This window comes from Anomaloglossus baeobatrachus, chromosome 6, assembly GCF_048569485.1.
Source record: "Anomaloglossus baeobatrachus isolate aAnoBae1 chromosome 6, aAnoBae1.hap1, whole genome shotgun sequence".
Taxonomy (NCBI): domain Eukaryota; kingdom Metazoa; phylum Chordata; class Amphibia; order Anura; family Aromobatidae; genus Anomaloglossus; species Anomaloglossus baeobatrachus.
In genome coordinates this window covers 20540751-20563712 of record NC_134358.1, presented here as the reverse complement: position 1 = coordinate 20563712, position 22962 = coordinate 20540751, and positions in this window count along the sequence as shown.

Below are 22962 nucleotides of genomic sequence, written 5' to 3'. Positions count from 1 at the left end.
ACACAGGCAGGGCCATCGGACCCCGACTACGCTTGGAGTCGCCATCAACAGTCAAATCCGAGTGTGACAGGAACCCCAGGGGTTTCCTAACAGCCAAAGACTCGTTAGAAGGCAACCGTCCACACCGTGAGGGTATACAGCTACCTCCTAAGGCTTGAGACCAAAGGGCCAGCGCCTGCGGGCAAATGGGCTCCTCCGGTAGCCATACACCGGGGAGCGGACTACTGTTGGGGATCCATCGTAGTCAACACAGTACACAAAGGTGCAGGGAAAGACAGCCGCCATCACCTGTCTGGGGAGAGACACTGCAGCCGGCTGCGGGACCTGTCCATCCAGCCGTTTGGTTTACCGAGGACTTTGTGCATCTCTTGCTGAGTGAGTACACCCGTGTGATCCGGCACCGCGCCGCGCTGTCCCTGCAACCCTGCACCTCACCTACCCTGCCTCCCCGTCACACCACCGGGCCCCGGGACCACCAACCCCTACCCACGGAGGGCGAAAACAACATCCCAGCTGCTCCCTACCATCGCTCCCGGGATCCCCGTCACAAGCAGCGGTGGTGCCCATCCTCACCACGACCCGTGGGTGGCGTCACGGACTTAATACCCAAAACAAGCCAACCACCCTTTTCACTCACGGGTGAGGAGCGCCACTCGAGTCCCCGGATCCGGCCCACCGCTCGAGCCGCCGAGCAGCAGCAGCCACAGTAGCGTCGGACCCGAGCGTTAGCGAGCGCAGCGGCGCCCCGCCGCCCGCGACAACTTGGCGTCACGAACAGGATTGAACCCCTCTACTTAACAGTAGAAGTGCGCCTTGTGATCTCCGCCGGCGGAGTCCGGCCGAAAATTTTGAAGCGCCGCCATCTTTGGCGTGAAAATCTCCCGCTCGAGCGTCTTCTCCGAGCAGGGAAGGTGCCAAAGCAAAGCCCCGCCCCCAACAAGCGGAAGTGCTGAAGAGAACCAAGGGGGGACGGGAAAAAGATGTCTGTGCCCGACGGAGCCGTTGGAGGAGCGGCGGTTGCAGCCACGGCGGCATGTAACTAGCGCTGCAGCGTGCAGGGATGCCAGGACTCTGCTGAAACACGTTCCTGGATCCAGCCGAAAGATGTGCCAGGAGCTCCAGGCTCAAGTCCACTTCATGCTGGCGAAGTGGACGTCGGAGATGAAGGGCCTGGCCGCAACCGTTTGGGCATCCGAAGTGGAGGTGGTCTCAGAGGAGCGGGTAAGCAACCCACGCTCCTATGTCCCTGAGGGATCGGTCGATACGGCTGAGGGGCCCGGCCTGCTGCCGTCCACCACGCTACCTCCCTCACTGCCCATGCCCGCGGCCAACGCCCCGACCAACCCGTTACCCCTGTCACCGGTAGCGGAGCCCGCAGCGTCTGAGGGAGAGGGCCCAGACCTGCGACCCCGGGCCTTACCTTTGTCACTTCCCTGGCACCTGTCCCAGCTTCCATCCCGACTGCGACGGAGATGACGACGGCCCCGGCAGTCCGCCCGGCCGCAGCAGAGGCGATCCTCGACCAGAGGCCAGCACCGCAAGTCCCGTCAACCGCTCCCAGACCCAGGGCCTCGGCTGAGGCACGGCAGGGATGCAGCTGCCAGCAGGCAGAGCAGGCCACGTCACAGCGGGGTCCCTCATTATCGAAGGTAACGGTCGAAGTCGGCACGGAGGGACTCTGTCTGGGCCCATCCACCACAATGCCTGAACCGGAGCAAGCAGAAGGTGCTCCACTCCGGGAGCGGCAGCAACGGCAGCTGTGCCGTGGGATTCCTGTTTAAAGATGAGGAAAAGAACCAAGTTGTCCCCGTTGGGACCCTCAGCAGTTTGAATGAATGACAATAATCATCCGAAAGATCATCTGATTTTCTACTGTGATTATTCCGGCCGTTGCCGGCAAGTTGTCCCCAGAGGGACTCTGTGTGTTTTTACCGCCCACATGAGAAACTGCTCATGAACATGGCCGAGAACTTGCAGGCCACCCACAAACTTGTGGGTTTGTAAATAGTATTGTGGGATGGAAACCGTTGCCGCCTCCGGAGAGGCAGATTGGAGGAAGGGCCCGCAGCAGAGCAGGCTGGGGCCCGGCCACCACCAGGACCGGTGGCCATCCTCCGGGGGTCAGGGGTCCCCCTTGGACGTGGGGTCCCCTGAAGTGACAGTCGGGTGCGAGTTACCGTACCCGTTCCCGCTCGGGCAGCATGAACCTGGACTGGGGTCAAAGGGTGCTGCCCACTTCTTAGGGGCAGCATCAGGGCTAGGTTGCTTGGGTGGGAGAGCGGAAGACATCCGTCCGTCATTATTAAAAATGTTTTTATGTGTAACGTTCAAGTGACCTGACAAAAATGCTTATGTTTTATATGTTGACATGTTATTTATATTTTGCAGTTTTGAAAAAAAAATAAAATAAATTAAACCGGTGATGGATGGGCAGCCCACGGACGGTCTGCATTTCACCAAGGGGGAATGTGGCGCCCTGGACTAGCCAGGTCGTCACAGGTAACACACACACAACCCCACCAGACAGTAACATTAGCCAAACACAAAATCCTTCTTGCCTCCCTCCTGGGTCTGATGTCCACACCAGGTGCTGCGGAGCCAAGAGGTTGGCCCCACCCACCGAGGAGTTCACAGGCCTGGAGGCGGGAAAAGTGTCAGAATTTGGAGTTCAGTGGAGGAGGTTGAAGCGAGAGGAGTAAAGTGAAGAGTGTCTGGGTTTGTGGCGCAGGCACTGACAACAAGGATCCGGCCTACCGCTCGAGCCACCGAGCAGCAGCAACCGCAGCAGCGCCGGACCCGAGCGTTAGCGAGCGCAGTGGCGCCCCGCCACCCGCGACAACCATAGTTACCCAGTGCCCAGTCAGTGACTTGTAACTTCCCTGTCCATGCTTACTGGTCCAAGTATCAGTGGTGAAATGCACCCGTTCACACAGAGTTTCTCAAGGAAGCGGTGATGTTGTGTGCGACATGCTTGTGTAGCGCAGGCACACCTTTCTTAGAGAAGTAGTGGCGACTGTGCATCTGGTACTGGGGCACAGCGACAGACATAAGGTCTCTAAAATCCTGTGTGTCCACCAGGCGGAAAGGCAGCATTTCGGTAGCCAAGAGCTTACAGAGGGATAAAGTCAACCCCTTAGCTTTGTCATGGGTCGCAGGAAATGGCCTTTTATTTGTCCACATCTGAGGGACAGAGATCTGGCTGCTGTGTGTAGACGGTGGTGAGTAGGGTGTCCCTGGAAAAATGCAGGTTTGTGAGGAAAGTGCAGGCGTAGACATGATGTTGCCTTCATCCAACATTGATGCTATCGATGTCTGAGAGAGCTGTACACACACACTTGTTTCCCCTTCCAAACCAACTGACGACCTACCAAGCAAACTGCCTGTTGCGGTTACAGTGGTGGAAGTTGTGCGTGGAAAACCAGGTATGACAGCAGTCCCCACAGTCCTAGAAGATGAAGAGTGCGCGGATGCACTGGAAGGGGCAGGCGGTGGATGGTCCGCTCCGCTAGGCCGCATTGCAGCACGGTGAGCTTCCCACTGGGACATATGATATTTATTAATGTGACGATTCATGGAAGAAGTTGTCAAACTGCTGAGGTTTTTGCCTCTACTAACAGATTCCCGACAAATTTTACAGATCACATGATTTGGGCAATTCTTTGCAAGGTCAAAAAAGGACCAGGCTAGGAAAGGCTTAGAGGACATGCGACCTGCTGAGCCACCCCGACTAGTGCTCAGAGGCAGATTGGTGGCTGAGGATGCAGTTGTATACGTGCTATCAGTACTCCTCTGTCCAGGAAGGCACAAGGTAACTTTGTCGTCAGTAGCATCCTCCTCCACCACCTCTGTTGACCTCCTCGAGTGCCTGACTGTGGGTTGACAGTAGGTGGGATCTAGAACTTCCTCATCAAGCATTGTGTTTGCACTCCCCTCACCCTCAGACCGAGCCTCTTCCTGCCCTGAACGAATATTTAAGTTGTCATCCCAATCTGGTATCTGCATCTCATCGTCATCAGTATGTTCCTCATTGTCTATTACAACTGGTGTTACAGTTTGTGAATAAGGGTCAATATTATGATCAGAAACTTGGTCATCACGGCCTGAATCTGAGTCACAAAGGTTCTGGGCATCACTGCAGACCATTTCCTGGTCTGTACTCACTGTAGCTTGGGAGCAGACTTCTGATTCCCAGGCTATAGTGTGACTGAACAGCTCTGCAGACTCAGCCATCTCAGTTCCACCATACTGTGCAGGGCGGATGGAGACTTGAGAGCTGGGAGAAAGCAAGTGTGATTGGGATGACAACTCAGAGGACTGGTGTTTTTTGGATGCGGTAGTTGAGGTGGCGGAGAAGGCACTTGTTGGACCACTTGAGATCCATTCAAGCATTTTCTTTTTTTGGCCATTATCTACCTTTGTTCCAGTTGTTCGTGTCCGTAAAAAAGGGAGCACATCGGATTGTCCACGGTAATTAGTAGACATCTTACTTTTGCTGGAAGATGGTCTATCTTCAGCAGATGTTAATGGATCTTTGCCACCTTCCCCACGGACAAACACTTTTTTTTTTTTCCAACACGCCTGTTCCCCTTTCCACCAGCATCTGTCATTTTGCCACTCATTTTGATTGCGACAAGATTGTGCACTTAAAATGTGGTAGTAAAAATTGAGAGGTGGTGTAGATTGCAGCGGTGGTCTAGCTTTATTAACAGCAGAATAAACAACAATAACTATCCCTGACAATGCAACTATGGCCCTTAAACTGGCAGCACAGTTTGCTATTCTAATAGCTTAGTAAAAATTAGTTTGACGGTGCAATGCAGATGTGCTGGAAATAGCTTGGCACCAGTGGGACACTAATGAAGTCCAACAGCCACTTTTTGGATGCCACTAAGTTTCCTCATTGTTTGCTATTATAATGGCTTAGTAAAAATGAGCTTGAGGGTGCAATGCAGAGGTACTGCACATAGCTTTGCACCAGTGGGACACTAATGAAGTCCAACAGCCACTTTTAGGATGCCACTAACTGGCAGCACTCTTTTCAATTAAAATGGCATTGCAAAAATGTGCAGGAGGCGAGAATGCAGAGGTGGTGGGACTTGCTTGGCACAAGTGCCACAATAATGGAGTACAGCAGCCACTCTTTGGATGGCACTAACTGGCAGCACTCTGCAATTAAAATGGCTTTGCAAAATAGGGCAGGAGGGTACAGTGGCCGGGTTGTGGGTCAGTGTAGAGGAAAGGAAGCCTCACTTTCTATCCCTCCTAATGGTGAAATGCAGCAAGGAAGTCCCTGAGCTTAGCTACACAGACGCTGTTTTCTGTAGCTGTTAAAACCTCTTTCCACGGACCTGACTGTCACCTATGGCTCTGAGCCTGCTGTTATTAGCCCTTACAAGGGCTAATAGAAACTTCTATCTCTATTCTGTATAGCGCTGTGTGTAGAGCGTACACAGCAGTATCGGCGACAGGAGCTACGCCAGCGGTGACTGACACCCAGACGCAGAAGAGATAATGGCATCCTGACGGGCAGATACCCGTTTTTATAATGCAGGGACATGTGACATGGACATCCTATCACACATGCCGTTGCTTCTCTGGCTAAAAGTCCACTTAGCTGTGTGTATGTCTGGGATTGGCTGACATGCTGGCCCGCCCCACTACACGCGCGCGCTTAGGGAAGGAAGACAAGGAAAAAAAAAATGGCAATCGCCATTATCCCAGCAGCAGTGATCTGAATGCGCTGTTCCCGCACACTATACACTGAAATTTCATAACAGTGTGAGTCACAGAGTGACTTACACTATTACAGCGGAAAGCCAGCTAGGAATTAGCTTGGCTTTTGGCTGATAGAACCGTTCTTGAACGTAACTCGAGCTATCGAGCTTTTAGCAAAAAGCTCGAGTTCTAGTTCGATCTAGGACAGCCCCCAAAATCACTCGAACCGCGAACTGAAGAACCGCGAACCACGAACCGCGCTCAACTCTACTCCTAAGATGCCCAACAACCAGCTGTGATCAGGAGAGAAGGCCAGCAGCTATTGTTCAGTTTTGCTGCACCGCTCCCCTGAGCAAATTGAAGGGAATATGTCCTCAGGATTTCATACCAAAAACTATTTATATGCACATGTAACTCTTTCAAAAAGAAGTCCAGCAATACCTTTACATGACCGGTTATAGTTGATATGAGGCTGAAAAGCTATTTGTAGACCTGAAGCCTCTGTCACTCCAGCTCTATTCCCCTCCCAGCGCTGCCTCCTCCTTGAATGATCATTAATTTGCCTGAAGCCATACAGCATAGAGAATACCAGTCAATCAAGAGGACATGACGCTTGATGATGATAGAGCTGGAGTGACTGAGGTTTCAGATCCACAAATACGTAGCTTTTCAGCCTCATATCAATGATATCCTTCCAGCTCTATTCCCCTCCCTGTGCTGTCTCATCCTTGAATGATGGCTCCTTTGTCTGAAGTCACACAGCATAGAGGCCGCCAGTCAAGCAAGAGTATATGGTGCTGGATGATGATAGAGCTGGAGTGACAGAGGTTTCAGATCTACAAATAGTTTTTCAGCCTCTTATTATTTATGTCACTCCAGCTCTATTCCCCTCCCAGTGATGCCTTCCCCTTGAATGACAGCCCCTTTGCCTGAGGTTCCACAGCATAGAGGCTGCCAGTCAAACAAGAGGACATGATGCTGGATGGTAATAGAGCTGGAGTGACGGAATAGTCAGATCTACAAATAGCTTTTCAGCCTCATACCATTTATGTCACTCCAGCTCTATTTCCCTCCCTGTGAGCCTTGAATGATGGCTCTTTTGCCTGAAGTCACACAGCATAGAGGCCCCCAGTCAAGAAAGAGGATGTGGTTCTGGATGATGATAGAGCTGAAGTGATGGATGTTTCAGACCTACAAATATCTTTTCAGCCTCATATAAACTATGTCACTCCAGCTCTATTCCCCTCCCAGTGCTGCTTGCTCATTGAATGATAGCCCCTTTGTCTGAAGTAACACAGCATAGAGTCTGCCAGTCAAGCAAGAAGATATGGTGCTGGATGATGATAGAGCTGGAGTGACAGAGGCTTCAGATCTACCATAGCTTTTCAGCCTCATTTACATATCACTTCAAATACTGATTTCTCAGGAATGGAGGAATAGACTGACCATGTAAACGTATTGTTGGACTTGTCTTTGAAACAGCTACATGGTGATAGAGGTGGAATGAGGGAGGTTTTAGATCTACAAATAGCTTTTCAGCCTCATATCAATTATGTCACTCCAGCTCTATTCCCCTCCCAGTGCTGCTTTCTACTTGTATGACTGCCTCTTTGCCTGAAGTCGCACAGCACAGAGACTGACAGTCAAGCAAGAGGATGTGGTGCTGGCTGAAAAGCTATTTTTAGACCTGAAGCCTCTGTCAATCCAGATCTATTCCCTTCCTAGCTCTGCCTCCTCCTTGAATGATAGCCCCTTTGACTGAAGTCGCACAGCACAGAGGCTGCCAGTCGAGCAAGAGGACATGGTGCTGGATGATGATGATAGAACTGGAGTGACAAGGGTTTCAGATCGGTATAGCTTTTCAGCCTCATATCAATTATGTCACTCCAGATCTATTCCCCTCCCAGTGGTACCTCCTTCTTGAATGATAGCCCCTTTGCCTAAAGTCGCACAACACAAAATCTGCCAGTCAAGCAAGAGGATATGGTGCTGGCTGATGATAGAACTGGAGCGATGGAGGTTTCAGATCTACAAATAGCTTTTCAGCTTTTTATCAATTATGTCACTCCAGCTCTATTCCCCTCCCAGTGCTGTCTTCCCCTTGAATGACGACCCTTTTGTCTGAAGATGCACAGCATAGAGGCTGCCAGTCAAGTAAGTGGATATAGTGCTGGATGATGATAGAGCTGGAGTGCCGGAGGCTTGAGATCTACAAATAGCTCTTCAGCCTCATTTACATATCACTTCAAATACTAATTTCTCAGGAATGGAGGAATAGACTGACCATGTAAACGTATTGTTGGACTTGTCTTGAAACAGCTACATGGTGATAGAGGTGGAATGAGGGAGATTTTAGAACTACAAATAGCTTTTCAGCCTCATATAAATTATGGCACTCCAGCTCTATTCCCCACCCAGTGCTGCCTTCTACTTGTATGACTGTCTCTTTGCCTGAAGTCGCACAGCACAGTGACTGCCAGTCAAGCAAGAGGATGTGGTGCTATATGATGATAGAGCTGGAGTGACAAAGGTTTCAGATCTACACATAGCTTTTCATCCTCTTATCAATTATGTCACTCCAGCTCTATTGCCCTCCCAGTGCTGTTTTCCCCTTGAATGACGACCCCTTTGTCTGAAGATGCACAGCATAGAGGCTGCCAGTCAAGTAAGTGGATATAGTGCTGGATGATGATAGAGCTGGAGTGACGGAGGTTTCAAATCTACAAATAGCTTTTTAGCCTCTTATCAATTATGTCACTCCAGGTCTATTGCCCTCCCAGTGCTGCCTTCCCATTGAATGACGGCCCCTTTGTCTGAAGATGCACAGTATAGAGGCTGCCAGTCAAGTAAGTGGATATAGTGCTGGATGATGATAGAGCTGGAGTGACGGAGGTTTCAGATCTACCATAGCTTTTTAACCTCATTTACATATCACTTCAAACACCGATTTCTCAGGAATGGAGGAACAGACTGGCCATGTAAAGGTATAGCTGAACTTGTATTTGAAAGATCTACAGTGCCTACAAGTAGTATTCAACCCCCTGCAGATTTAGCAGGTTTGATAAGATGCAAATAAGTTAGAGCCTGCAAACTTCAAACAAGAGCAGGATTTATTAACAGATGCATAAATCTTACAAACTAACAAGTTATGTTGCTCAGTTAAATTTTAATAAATTTTCAACATAAAAGTGTGGGTCAATTATTATTCAACCCCTAGGTTTAATATTTTGTGGAATAACCCTTGTTTGCAATTACAGCTAATAATCGTCTTTTATAAGACCTGATCAGCCCGGCACAGGTCTCTGGAGTTATCTTGGCCCACTCCTCCATGCAGATCTTCTCCAAGTTATCTAGGTTCTTTGGGTGTCTCATGTGGACTTTAATCTTGAGCTCCTTCCACAAGTTTTCAATTGGGTTAAGGTCAGGAGACTGACTAGGCCACTGCAACACCTTGATTTTTTCCCTCTTGAACCAGGCCTTGGTTTTCTTGGCTGTGTGCTTTGGGTCGTTGTCTTGTTGGAAGATGAAATGACGACCCATCTTAAGATCCTTGATGGAGGAGCGGAGGTTCTTGGCCAAAATCTCCAGGTAGGCCGTGCTATCCATCTTCCCATGGATGCGGACCAGATGGCCAGGCCCCTTGGCTGAGAAACAGCCCCACAGCATGATGCTGCCACCACCATGCTTGACTGTAGGGATTCTTGGGGTCGTATGCAGTGCCATCCAGTCTCCAAACGTCAAGTGTGTGGTTGGCACCAAAGATCTCGATCTTGGGCTCATCAGACCAGAGAACCTTGAACCAGTCTGTCTCAGAGTCCTCCAAGTGATCATGAGCAAACTGTAGACGAGCCTTGACATGACGCTTTGAAAGTAAAGGTACCTTACGGGCTCGTCTGGAACGGAGACCATTGCGGTGGAGTACGTTACTTATGGTATTGACTGAAACCAATGTCCCCACTGCCATGAGATCTTCCCGGAGCTCCTTCCTTGTTGTCCTTGGGTTAGCCTTGACTCTTCGGACAAGCCTGGCCTCGGCATGGGTGGAAACTTTCAAAGGCTGTCCAGGCCGTGGAAGGCTAACAGTAGTTCCATAAGCCTTCCACTTCCGGATGATGCTCCCAACAGTGGAGACAGGTAGGCCCAACTCCTTGGAAAGGATTTTGTACCCCTTGCCAGCCTTGTGACCACGATCTTGTCTCTGATGGCCTTGGAATGCTCCTTTGTCTTTCCCATGTTGACCAAGTATGAGTGCTGTTCACAAGTTTGGGGAGGGTCTTAATTAGTCAGAAAAGGCTGGAAAAAGAGATAATTAATCCAAACATGTGAAGCTCATTGTTCTTTGTGCCTGAAATACTTCTTAATACTTTAGGGGAACCAAACAGAATTCTGGTGGTTTGAGGGGTTGAATAATAAATGACCCTCTGAATAAACTTTTCACAATTTAAAAAAAAAAAAAAAAAGAAATAACATTCTTTTTTGCTGCATTTTACACTTCCAGGCTGATCTACAGTCCAAATGTCACAATGCCAAGTTAATTCTGAATGTGTAAACCTGCTAAATCTGCAGGGGGTTGAATACTACTTGTAGGCACTGTACATGAGCATATAAATAATTTTAAGTTGTGAAATTCTGCTGACAGATTAACTTTAAGTATTACATTATAGATAAACCAGGTTCCTCACAACAAACTAAGCTCTTTGTATCTGTCCCAACGGAAAGATGAATAAATTAGGACCTCCTTCCTTCTATAAACTAAGAATTCCCTAAATGAGTATCTAAAACCAGAAAACGTCTATTGTAAATACCCAATAATAACTCACCCATTGTTTTCGACATCCTATTATAATCCCCAGCAGTCAGCGCACCACAAAATACTCGGGGAAAATCCAAGCTCCTGCTTCTTCTAATGTTCCCGAATTGTTACTTTTCCCTTTTATTGGACGCAGCCATTAAATACAATTTCCTCCTTTAAATGAGTGTCAATCTTAGAAAGCAGAACAACACCCTGGAGAATTGTCCCCTGACCAGTCTGGACAGATGATTGAGATACCCATTGTCCATCCTTATCGCACTAACCCTTCCAGAAGGTCCATCCCCCCATTCATCCCTCCTGGAATGAGCTGATAATGGACCATACATTTACGGGGTGACATCCATCATTGTTAGGAGTCTGTCCCTTACATTAGTACAGAACGGTCTATAATAAGAAGACATTGCTATAGACAGGTAATACAACGGCCTGACTGATAATTTCACGTCCCACATAAAAATCCTTTTGTCAACATTGTAAACCTCTTTCTCCCATTTTCCAAAACCTACTAAGGAACTCTTATTAATGAAGTTTAGAACATGCCAAACTGTGCAATGCATGGTGTTTTTGATTTCCATAGTTATTACGTTATGCTTTGTTTTTCATATGATTGTGATGCAAAAAAAGTAAACACTTGGTCATTGTAACAAATTATATTTGGTTGACCATTGATATTCTGTAGTTGACTACCACATGTATATTTAGGAGTCTCATCACTCAAATAACAGTAAAGTTCATCCACATTAACAGTGAATAGACTTCATTAATCACAGATCAATTTGAGTTTTACAGGGAATACCTAGTGAACACCGAGCTTGCAAATTCTCAAGCTTGAAACACCCTCTGAAGTACAGAACTGCAGCTCAAAAATGCAGATAACATTCACTGAGCTCTAAACCTGCAGCTCAACAAGCAGAAAACATCCACTGAGCTCTAAACCTGCAGCTCAACAAGTAGAAAACATCCCTGAGCTCTAAATCTGCAGCTCCACCAATAGAAAACATCCCTGAGCTCTAAAACCTGCAGCTCCACAAATAGAAAACATCCACTAAGCTCTAAACCTGCAGCTCCACCAATAGAAAACATCCACTGAGCTCTAAACCTGCAGCCTACAAATATAAAACATCCACTAAGCTCTAAGCAAGAAGTTCCACAAATAGAAAACATCCACTGAGCTCTAAACCTGCAGCTCCACAAGTAGAAAACATCCCTGAGCTCTAAATCTGCAGCTCCACAAATAGAAAACATCTACTAAGCTCTAAACCTGCAGCTCCTCAAATAGAAAACATCCACTAAGCTCTAAACCTGCAGCTTCACAAATAGAAAACATCCACTAAGCTCTAAACCTGCAGCTTCACAAATAGAAAACATCCGCTGAACTCTAAACCTGCAGCTCCACAAGTAGAAAACATCCACTAAGCTCTAAATTTGCAGCTTCATAAGTAGAAAACATCCACTGAGCAATAAATCTGCAGTTTCACGAGTGGAACACATCCACTGAGCTCTACATTTGCAGCTCCACAAGTAGAAAACATCCACTGAGCAATAAATCTGCAGCTCCACAAATAGAAAACATCCACTGAGGTCTAAATTTGTAGTTTCATAAGTAAATAACACAACTGAGGTCTAAATTTGTAGTTTCATAAGTAGATAACACAACTGAGCTCCAAACCTGTAGCTCCACAAGTAGAAAACATCCACTGAACTCTAAACCTGCAGCTCCACAAATAGAAAACATCCACTGAACTCCAAACCTGTAGCTTCACAAATAGAAAACATCCACTGAGCTCTAAACCTGCAGCTTCATAAAAAGATAACATCCACTGAGCTCTAAACCTGCAGCTCCACCAATAGAAAACATCCACAGAGCTCTAAACCTGCAGCTTCACAAATGGAAAACATCCACTGAGCTCTAAACCTGCAGCTTCACAAATAGAAAAAATCCACAGAGCTCTAAACCTGCAGCTCCACAAATAGAAAACATCCACTGAACTCTAAACCTGCAGATCCTCAAATAGAAATCATCCACTGAGCTCTAAACCTGCAGCTCCACAAGTCGAAAACATCCACTGAGCAATAAATCTGCAGTTTCATGAGTAGAACACATTCACTGAGCTCTAAATTTGCAGATTCATAAGTACAAAACATCAACTGAACTCCAAACCTGCAGCTCCACAAATAGAAAACATCCACTGAGGTCTAAATTTGTAGTTTCATAAGTAGATAACACAACTGAGCTCCAAACCTGTAGCTGCACAAATACAAAGCATCCACTGAGCTCTAAACCTGCAGCTCTACAAGTAGAAAACATCCACTGAACTCCAAACCTGCAGCTCCAGAAATAGAAAATATCCACTGAGCTCTAAACCTGCAGCTCCACAAATAGAAAACATCCACTGAGCTCTAAACCTGCAGTTTCATAAGTAGATAACACAACTGAGCTCTAAACCTGCAGCTCCACAAGCAGAGAGAATGTAGTGAGCTCTAAACCTGCAGCTCTACAAGCAGAGAGAATTTACGGAGCTCTAAACCTGCAGCTCCACAAGCTGAGAGAATGTAGTGAGCTCTAAACCTGCAGCTCCACAAGGAGAGAGAATTTACTGAGCTCTAAACCTGCAGCTCCACAAGCAGAGCGAATTTACTGAGCTCTAAACCTGCAGCTCCACAAGCAGAGAATTTACTGAACTCTAAACATGCAGCACCACAAGCAGAGAGAATGTAGTGATCTCTAAACCTGCAGCTCCACAAGACGAGAGAATGTAGTGAGCTCTAAACCTGCAGCTCCACAAGCAGAGAGAATGTAGTGAGCTCTAAACCTGCAGCTCCACAAGCTGGGAGAATGTAGTGAGCTCTAAATCTGCAGCTCCACAAGCAGAGAGAATGTAGTGAGCGCTAAACCTGCAGCTCCACAAGCAGAGAGAATGTAATGAGCTCTAAACCTGCAGCTCCACAAGCAGAGAGAATTTACTGAGCTCTAAACCTGCAGCTCCACAAGCAGAGAGAATGTAGTAAGCTCTAAATCTGCAGCTCCACAAGCAGAGAGAATTTAGTGAGCTCTAAACCTGCAGCTCCACAAGCAGAGAGAATGTACTGAGCTCTAAACCAGCAGCTCCACAAGCAGAGAGAATGTACTGAGCTCTAAACATGCAGCTCCACAAGCAGAGAGAATGTAGTGAGCTCTAAACCTGCAGCTCCACAAGCAGAGAGAATTTACTGAGCTCTAAACATGCAGCTCCACAAGCAGAGAGAATGTAGTGAGCTCTAAACCCCCAGCTCTACAAGCAGAGAGAATGTAGTGAGCTCTAAACCTGCAGCTCCACAAGCAGAGAGAATGTAGTGAGCTCTAAACCTGCAGCTCCACAAGCAGAGAGAATGTAGTAAGCTCTAAATCTGCAGCTCCACAAGCAGAGAGAATTTAGTGAGCTCTAAACCTGCAGCTCCACAAGCAGAGAGAATGTACTGAGCTCTAAACCAGCAGCTCCACAAGCAGAGAGAATGTACTGAGCTCTAAACATGCAGCTCCACAAGCAGAGAGAATGTAGTGAGCTCTAAACCTGCAGCTCCACAAGCAGAGAGAATTTACTGAGCTCTAAACATGCAGCTCCACAAGCAGAGAGAATGTAGTAAGCTCTAAATCTGCAGCTCCACAAGCAGAGAGAATTTAGTGAGCTCTAAACCTGCAGCTCCACAAGCAGAGAGAATGTACTGAGCTCTAAACCAGCAGCTCCACAAGCAGAGAGAATGTACTGAGCTCTAAACATGCAGCTCCACAAGCAGAGAGAATGTAGTGAGCTCTAAACCTGCAGCTCCACAAGCAGAGAGAATTTACTGAGCTCTAAACATGCAGCTCCACAAGCAGAGAGAATGTAGTGAGCTCTAAACCCCCAGCTCTACAAGCAGAGAGAATGTAGTGAGCTCTAAACCTGCAGCTCCACAAGCAGAGAGAATGTAGTGAGCTCTAAACCTGCAGCTCCACAAGCAGTTAGAATTTACTGAGCTCTAAACATGCAGCTCCACAAGCAGAGAGAATGTAGTGAGCTCTAAACCTCCAGCTCCACAAGCAGAGAGAATGTAGTGAGCTCTAAACCTGCAGCTCCACAAGCAGAGAGAATGTAGTGAGCTCTAAATCTGCAGCTTCACAAACAGAGAAAATGTAGTGAGCTCTAAACCTCCAGCTCCACAAGCAGAGAGAATGTAGTAAGCTCTAAATCTGCAGCTCCACAAGCAGAGAGAATTTAGTGAGCTCTAAACCAGCAGCTCCACAAGCAGAGAGAATGTACTGAGCTCTAAACCAGCAGCTCCACAAGCAGAGAGAATGTACTGAGCTCTAAACATGCAGCTCCACAAGCAGAGAGAATGTAGTGAGCTCTAAACCTGCAGCTCCACAAGCAGAGAGAATTTACTGAGCTCTAAACATGCAGCTCCACAAGCAGAGAGAATGTAGTGAGCTCTAAACCCCCAGCTCTACAAGCAGAGAGAATGTAGTGAGCTCTAAACCTGCAGCTCCACAAGCAGAGAGAATGTAGTGAGCTCTAAACCTGCAGCTCCACAAGCAGTTAGAATTTACTGAGCTCTAAACATGCAGCTCCACAAGCAGAGAGAATGTAGTGAGCTCTAAACCTCCAGCTCCACAAGCAGAGAGAATGTAGTGAGCTCTAAACCTGCAGCTCCACAAGCAGAGAGAATGTAGTGAGCTCTAAATCTGCAGCTCCACAAACAGAGAGAATGTAGTGAGCTCTAAACCTCCAGCTCCACAAGCAGAGAGAACTTACTGAGCTCTAAACCTGCAGCTCCACAAGCAGAGAGAACTTACTGAGCTCTAAACCTGCAGCTCCACAAGCAGAGAGAACTTACTGAGCTCTAAACCAGCAGCTCCACAAGCAGAGAGAATGTAGTGAGCTCTAAACCTCCAGCTCCACAAGCAGAGAGAATGTAGTGAGCTCTAAACCTCCAGCTCCACAAGCAGAGAGAACTTACTGAGCTCTAAACCTGCAGCTCCACAAGCAGAGAGAACTTACTGAGCTCTAAACCTCCAGCTCCACAAGCAGAGAGAATGTAGTGAGCTCTAAACCTGCAGCTCCACAAGCAGAGAGAATGTAGTGAGCTCTAAACCTCCAGCTCCACAAGCAGAGAGAACTTACTGAGCTCTAAACCTGCAGCTCCACAAGCAGAGAGAACTTACTGAGCTCTAAACCTCCAGCTCCACAAGCAGAGAGAATGTAGTGAGCTCTAAACCTGCAGCTCCACAAGCAGAGAGAATGTAGTGAGCTCTAAACCTTCAGCTCCACAAGCTGAGAGAATGTAGTGAGCTCTAAACCTGCAGCTCCACAAGCAGAGAGAATGTAGTGAGCTCTAAAACTGCAGCTCCACAAGCAGAGAGAATGTACTGAGCTCTAAACCTGCAGCTCCACAAGCAGAGAGAATGTACTGAGCTCTAAACATGCAGCTCCACAAGCAGAGAGAATGTACTGAGCTCTAAACCTGTAGCCCCACAAGTAAAGAGAATGTAGTGAGCTCTAGACCTGCAGCTCCACAAGCAGAGAGAATGTAGTAAGCTCTAAACCTGCAGCTTCACAAGCAGAGAAAATGTAGTGAGCTCTAAACCTGTAGCCCCACAAGCAGAGAGAATGTAGTGAGCTCTAAACCTGTAGCCCCACAAGCAGAGAGAATGTAGTGAGCTCTAAACCTGCAGCTCCACAAGCAGAGAGAATGTAGTGAGCTCTAAACCTGCAGCTCCACAAGCAGAGAGAATTTACTGAGCTCTAAACATGCAGCTCCACAAGCAGAGAGAATGTAGTGAGCTCTAAACCCCCAGCTCTACAAGCAGAGAGAATGTAGTGAGCTCTAAACCTGCAGCTCCACAAGCAGAGAGAATGTAGTGAGCTCTAAACCTGCAGCTCCACAAGCAGTTAGAATTTACTGAGCTCTAAACATGCAGCTCCACAAGCAGAGAGAATGTAGTGAGCTCTAAACCTCCAGCTCCACAAGCAGAGAGAATGTAGTGAGCTCTAAACCTGCAGCTCCACAAGCAGAGAGAATGTAGTGAGCTCTAAATCTGCAGCTCCACAAACAGAGAGAATGTAGTGAGCTCTAAACCTCCAGCTCCACAAGCAGAGAGAACTTACTGAGCTCTAAACCTGCAGCTCCACAAGCAGAGAGAACTTACTGAGCTCTAAACCTGCAGCTCCACAAGCAGAGAGAACTTACTGAGCTCTAAACCAGCAGCTCCACAAGCAGAGAGAATGTAGTGAGCTCTAAACCTCCAGCTCCACAAGCAGAGAGAATGTAGTGAGCTCTAAACCTCCAGCTCCACAAGCAGAGAGAACTTACTGAGCTCTAAACCTGCAGCTCCACAAGCAGAGAGAACTTACTGAGCTCTAAACCTCCAGCTCCACAAGCAGAGAGAATGTAGTGAGCTCTAAACCTGCAGCTCCACAAGCAGAGAGAATGTAGTGAGCTCTAAACCTCCAGCTCCACAAGCAGAGAGAACTTACTGAGCTCTAAACCTGCAGCTCCACAAGCAGAGAGAACTTACTGAGCTCTAAACCTCCAGCTCCACAAGCAGAGAGAATGTAGTGAGCTCTAAACCTGCAGCTCCACAAGCAGAGAGAATGTAGTGAGCTCTAAACCTTCAGCTCCACAAGCTGAGAGAATGTAGTGAGCTCTAAACCTGCAGCTCCACAAGCAGAGAGAATGTAGTGAGCTCTAAAACTGCAGCTCCACAAGCAGAGAGAATGTACTGAGCTCTAAACCTGCAGCTCCACAAGCAGAGAGAATGTACTGAGCTCTAAACATGCAGCTCCACAAGCAGAGAGAATGTAGTGAGCTCTAAAACTGCAGCTCCACAAGCAGAGAGAATGTACTGAGCTCTAAACCTGCAGCTCCACAAGCAGAGAGAATGTACTGAGCTCTAAACATGCAGCTCCACAAGCAGAGAGAATGTACTGAGCTCTAAACCTGTAGCCCCACAAGTAGAGAGAATGTAGTGAGCTCTAGACCTGCAGCTCCACAAGCAGAGAGAATGTAGTAAGCTCTAAACCTGCAGCTTCACAAGCAGAGAAAATGTAGTGAGCTCTAAACCTGTAGCCCCACAAGCAGAGAGAATGTAGTGAGCTCTAAACCTGTAGCCCCACAAGCAGAGAGAATGTAGTGAGCTCTAAACCTGCAGCTCCACAAGCAGAGAGAATGTAGTGAGCTCTAAACCTGTAGCCCCACAAGCAGAGAGAATGTAGTGAGCTCTAAACCTGCAGCTCCACAAGCAGAGAGAATTTACTGAGCTCTAAACCTGCAGCTTCACAAGCAGAGAAAATGTAGTGAGCTCTAAACCTGTAGCCCCACAAGCAGAGAGAATGTAGTGAGCTCTAAACCTGTAGCCCCACAAGCAGAGAGAATGTAGTGAGCTCTAAACCTGCAGCTCCACAAGCAGAGAGAATGTAGTGAGCTCTAAACCTGCAGCTCCACAAGCAGAGAGAATTTACTGAGCTCTAAACATGCAGCTCCACAAGCAGAGAGAATGTAGTGAGCTCTAAACCCCCAGCTCTACAAGCAGAGAGAATGTAGTGAGCTCTAAACCTGCAGCTCCACAAGCAGAGAGAATGTAGTGAGCTCTAAACCTGCAGCTCCACAAGCAGTTAGAATTTACTGAGCTCTAAACATGCAGCTCCACAAGCAGAGAGAATGTAGTGAGCTCTAAACCTCCAGCTCCACAAGCAGAGAGAATGTAGTGAGCTCTAAACCTGCAGCTCCACAAGCAGAGAGAATGTAGTGAGCTCTAAATCTGCAGCTCCACAAACAGAGAGAATGTAGTGAGCTCTAAACCTCCAGCTCCACAAGCAGAGAGAACTTACTGAGCTCTAAACCTGCAGCTCCACAAGCAGAGAGAACTTACTGAGCTCTAAACCTGCAGCTCCACAAGCAGAGAGAACTTACTGAGCTCTAAACCAGCAGCTCCACAAGCAGAGAGAATGTAGTGAGCTCTAAACCTCCAGCTCCACAAGCAGAGAGAATGTAGTGAGCTCTAAACCTCCAGCTCCACAAGCAGAGAGAACTTACTGAGCTCTAAACCTGCAGCTCCACAAGCAGAGAGAACTTACTGAGCTCTAAACCTCCAGCTCCACAAGCAGAGAGAATGTAGTGAGCTCTAAACCTGCAGCTCCACAAGCAGAGAGAATGTAGTGAGCTCTAAACCTCCAGCTCCACAAGCAGAGAGAACTTACTGAGCTCTAAACCTGCAGCTCCACAAGCAGAGAGAACTTACTGAGCTCTAAACCTCCAGCTCCACAAGCAGAGAGAATGTAGTGAGCTCTAAACCTGCAGCTCCACAAGCAGAGAGAATGTAGTGAGCTCTAAACCTTCAGCTCCACAAGCTGAGAGAATGTAGTGAGCTCTAAACCTGCAGCTCCACAAGCAGAGAGAATGTAGTGAGCTCTAAAACTGCAGCTCCACAAGCAGAGAGAATGTACTGAGCTCTAAACCTGCAGCTCCACAAGCAGAGAGAATGTACTGAGCTCTAAACATGCAGCTCCACAAGCAGAGAGAATGTACTGAGCTCTAAACCTGTAGCCCCACAAGTAGAGAGAATGTAGTGAGCTCTAGACCTGCAGCTCCACAAGCAGAGAGAATGTAGTAAGCTCTAAACCTGCAGCTTCACAAGCAGAGAAAATGTAGTGAGCTCTAAACCTGTAGCCCCACAAGCAGAGAGAATGTAGTGAGCTCTAAACCTGTAGCCCCACAAGCAGAGAGAATGTAGTGAGCTCTAAACCTGCAGCTCCACAAGCAGAGAGAATGTAGTGAGCTCTAAACCTGTAGCCCCACAAGCAGAGAGAATGTAGTGAGCTCTAAACCTGCAGCTCCACAAGCAGAGAGAATTTACTGAGCTCTAAACCTGCAGCTCCACAAGCAGAGAGAACTTACTGAGCTCTAAACCTGCAGCTCCACAAGCAGAGAGAATTTACTGAGCTCTAAACCTGCAGCTCCACAAGCAGAGAGATGCAGAGAAAACCTCGCATCACCTTTTTTTTTTTTTTTTTTTTTTTTTTTTTTTTCTCTCTCTTTTTCCCTTTCTCTCTCTCCTTTTCTCTCTCTTTTTCCCTTTCTCTCTCCCTTTCTCTCTCTCTTTTTCCCCCTCTTTCTCCTTCCCCCCTCTCTCTCTCTCTTTCCCCCTCTCTTTCTTTTCCCCCCCCCTCTCTCTCTTTCCCCCTCTCTCTCTCTTTCCCCCTCTCTCTCTCTTTCCCCCTCTCTCTCTCTTTCCCCCTCTCTCTCTCTTTCCCCCTCTCTCTCTCTTTCCCCCTCTCTCGCTCTTTCCCCCTCTTTCTCTCTTTTTCCCCCTCTCTCTCTCTCTTTCCCCCTCTCTCTCTCTCTTTCCCCCTCTCTCTCTCTTTCCCCCTCTCTCTCTCTCTTTCCCCCTTTTCTCTCTCTCTTTCCCTCTCTCTCTATCTATCTATCTCTCTCTATCTCTCTCTTTCTCTCTCTCTCTCCCTCTCTCTCTCTCTCTCTCTCTCTCTCTCTCTCTCTCTCTCTCTCTCTCTCTTTTCCTCCCCCCCCCCTCTTTTTTCTTTCTCCCTCTCTTGTTTTCCTGTTCTCCTCTTTTTCTTTTTTTTCTCTTTCTTTCTCTTTTTCTTTGTTCTCCTATAGAAATTACTGCATCTCACAGACCATCCGGGACGTCTATTTGTGTCAGAGACCTATACACATGTTATGGACCAATGAGGTAATCTAGGATTATCTATCGTCTCCCATGACATCACTTTGATGAACTATATTTACTATGACCCATGTCATCCGCTACAGGAGTTGGCTCCAGAATAAACCAGACCCTTTACGCATGACCATGCACTACTATATCATTGACTAAGTAGAATGTCTGGGATTGATACTTTTCAATAACAGGTAACCATTGTATGTTATACCACACATAACTTTGGTCTCCCTCAATCCTTACATCTATTATCTTTCCCCAGTGCTATTCTCCACGTATAGTGTATTCCGAAACTGACCACCTTGTATTCCTTGATTCATACGACTTCCCAGCATTGGTATGACTACATAGTAATCTCTGACAAACGATACCGTTATACGATTATTTTCAATTATTTGACTCATTTTCAACATATCATAGGTTGAACAACAGTGTCCTGCACATATTCATCCCCATTTTTTCGTCCTTCCATTCTTAAGGTGAGCCTCTTTACCATGCATGTCACACAATATTGGCATCACACAAGTGCGCACAAACCAATATGAATGCATGGGGTTACCCACATTAATTTTCCATTTTATTCTCCTATTCGAAATATTGATGTTGACACATTTGTTGAGTCTATGTATCCATGACTCTATATCATTATCTCCCATTTTTTCCTGTAACTCCAATATACTTGTTAAGATACTTTTGTCTGTCTCAATTTTCTATACTGATGGATTTCCTGTATTTTTGTTTTGTTTCTTTGTATATATTATATTCAGCCTGTCCGACCTGAAGAAGGCCATATTGGCCGAAACGTTGTGATTGGCGGACTATTGTACAGCACTTTTTGGCACTTTTTTCACTACAAAATAAAAAGAAAAGGATTTTGACATCAGCCTTATGTTTTCTGACTTTCTGTGTCTCAAAGGGTGATTGTGAGTGTGCCAGGGTTCCCATGTTGTTTGGCCACAAGCAGAGAGAACTTACTGAGCTCTAAACCTGCAGCTCCACAAGCAGAGAGAACTTACTGAGCTCTAAACCTGCAGCTCCACAAGCAGAGAGAATTTACTGAGCTCTAAACCTGCAGCTCCACAAGCAGGGCCGCAACTACTGAAATCTGAATTAGCAGCTCCACAAGTAGAGAACGCTCATTTAGTATAATACCTGCAGTTTCACAAGCAAGGAAAGCTCACTGAGCTCTGAACCTGCAGCTTTTGTTTTTAGTATATCATGGACTTTCCAAAACGTCTGCATGGTCCGGCATGTAAAACCAAAGTAGAGTGCCAAGCTCCGTGTGAAGAAGCCTACCTGGGGGAAAGCCATATGGTGAGACGCGTTGTATGTTTCCTCTGACAAAAGTTATTAATTGATGGCCGTTTAGACCTCATGGACACAATGTACATGTTTTATCTGCAGTTGGTCACACTATGGAATTTTGTTATTTTATCAACCCATTGCAGTTCTCAAACGCAATTACATTTTTATTTTACATCTTCTATAATTTGCTATTTTTGTACATTTTGTATATGTTAAAGATGAAAAAAAAAAAACATGCAATAATACATTAAATCCAAATCGTTCTAGGAAAGAAAGTTTCCTCCTCAGCAGCAAATATGATTTTCCTTCACATCCAGAAATAATACATTGCATCTGCAGGAGCAAAGCAAATTGACAGCAGCTTTGAAGCTTCGCGCCTCGGTCCTGGTACAGAAGGGACATAGAAGTTATTTGCTGATTATTTACTATAATAACACAGAACTGGTGGTGATAATTGGATGTCAAAAATGATCTTCAGACCTCGTGCCCACGTCACAGCTGGGGCCCAACATTACTTATACTATTAGCACACATGTCAGACATTTATCTCTGCAAAGAAAAATGGGAGAAGGGGAACATTCCATATAATCACTGCTGTCATATAAGCATATCTAGCTATTTGTATTTTACCTATGTTGTATAAGAGATGAGCAAATCGATTTGATGCAAATTTAATTTGCATCAAATTTTTAGCACATTTGCTCATGCGACTCGATCTGTGGACAAAAAAATGACGGGTGGCATTTTACACAAAGCAGAAAAATTTATTGGGCAGAAAAGGCTCACATGATCTCAGACATGGCCGCACAGGCTTCCCCTAAATGCCTTGCAGCTATCACATCACATGGCATAGTGTAACCGATGAAAATGGACTGTGATAGCCTGTATAAAAGCTAAGACAGGGAATGCAGCAGCAGGGGAAGATAAGATAGGAGAGGTGTCAGCAGCAGTGCTAGTGTAATGCTTGCCTGGATCCACAGACTCAGACGGGCTGTAATGGACAGGCTAGAGGGAAGCCACTCACCAAGCAGGACCCTTAGAACCCTGAAACCCTTGAACCCCTATACAGGGATTTGGAATTACACAGGGCCCAAGGAGATCACTACCTGTGGAAGGCAGCAGTCCAATGAGAGTAGTCATCAGGCAGGGTCGAACCGGGAAATGCAAAACAGGGACAGAATCGGCAGGCAAGGACGTAATCAGAAAACAAAGCAGAGGTCAAATCCATATCGGGCAGTGAGGTACATAAACAGCAGGCAGAAGGGTAGTCAGGAAACAAGCAGAAGTCCAAACACAGGGGTCACTAAGCAAAACAGAGAGGGAGCCAGGTAACAGGAAAACAGAAGTATCTCTGGCAGTAGCCAGCAGACAGGAGGGGGAATTAGAAGGGTATGGTGTCTTCCCATTGGCTGAGGCTGAATGATGGTAACTTCAG